Below are 1,115 nucleotides of genomic sequence, written 5' to 3'. Positions count from 1 at the left end.
TACGACGTCGGTTCGCTTACGAACCGACGTCGTATATATATTTTTTATTTTTTATTTTTTTAAAATATACCTTATGGCGTCGATTTTTTTCAGAAATCAATGCCATAGGGTATATTTAAAATATATATATATATATATATATATATATATATATATATATATATATATATATATATTATATACAATGTCGGTTCGTAAGAGAACCAACGTCGTATACTTATTATTATTTTTTAAATACCATTACATCATTGTTTTCCTATTTTTTTAAAAAAATAAAATGAAATAAAACCATACGGCGTCGGTTGTATCAACAACCGAGGCTGTAGGATATTAATAAACCGTCGACATATCAAAAAGACATTAAACTTTCAGATCTGTAGAAAGAAATCAAACTTTCTCTTCTTAGGCCATTTTGAACGCACAGCCTCCAGCAGCCACACCGACATCTCCTTCTTACGCCAAGCCGCCGCAGCCACAGCACCGCCACCGGGAGTCACCGCCCGCCACAGCCACTGCACGCCGCCCTCCGCCACCGCGACACCGTACCACTCCGCCCTTGCAGCTCATCATCGCTCAACCCTTAGCCGGCTGATTTCACGTAAGTCTCCTTCTATCTCAGTTTCATAATCATTTCGTTTCTGTTAGAAATTGAAATCTTTTTCTGTTTTTTTCGTCAAATTGATTTACTGCCGCATGAGCACGGAGTGTAAAAATCCCAGGTTTAATGTAAATGTTTGGTTTTAGAGCTTGATTGTTGTTAATAAACTCAGTTACTGTAGAAATCGAAAAGAGTTTGAAATTTCCTTCAAGGCTTTTTGATTTGTGATTTTGCATTTTATTAGGAGCTTGTGTGTTAGACTGTTGATTTGTGATTTTGCATAGTAAACTTCAACATTACCACATAGGTAGGATACAGGAATATGAGTTGGTATTTTCCTTTAAGTGTAGTAGTTCTTAAAGTCTTGGTCTGATTATATTTAGAAATTTAGAAATTAATGTTAATGTTGTTTAAGTTTTAGGAATTATTGAGATGTTAAGCATTATAGTAGTTTAAATATTATATATATATATATATATATATATATATATATATATATATATATATATATATATAG

The 1,115-nt window shown here is 32.9% G+C and overlaps 1 long non-coding RNA gene across 1 annotated transcript in view; it reads left to right on the top strand.

Moving 5' to 3' along the window:
• Nucleotides 1-365: 365 nt before the first annotated feature.
• LOC116013986 overlaps nucleotides 366-1,115 on the top strand; it is a 1,554-nt gene continuing 804 nt past the window's right edge. Inside the window, exon 1 of the long non-coding RNA XR_004097319.1 lies at nucleotides 366-598. This is a non-coding gene — a long non-coding RNA (uncharacterized LOC116013986). The remainder of the gene's footprint in view (nucleotides 599-1,115) is intronic.

Source organism: Ipomoea triloba, chromosome 3 (assembly GCF_003576645.1).
Source record: "Ipomoea triloba cultivar NCNSP0323 chromosome 3, ASM357664v1".
Classification (NCBI taxonomy): Eukaryota; Viridiplantae; Streptophyta; class Magnoliopsida; order Solanales; family Convolvulaceae; genus Ipomoea; species Ipomoea triloba.
This window is presented reverse-complemented; position numbering and strand designations above follow the sequence as displayed.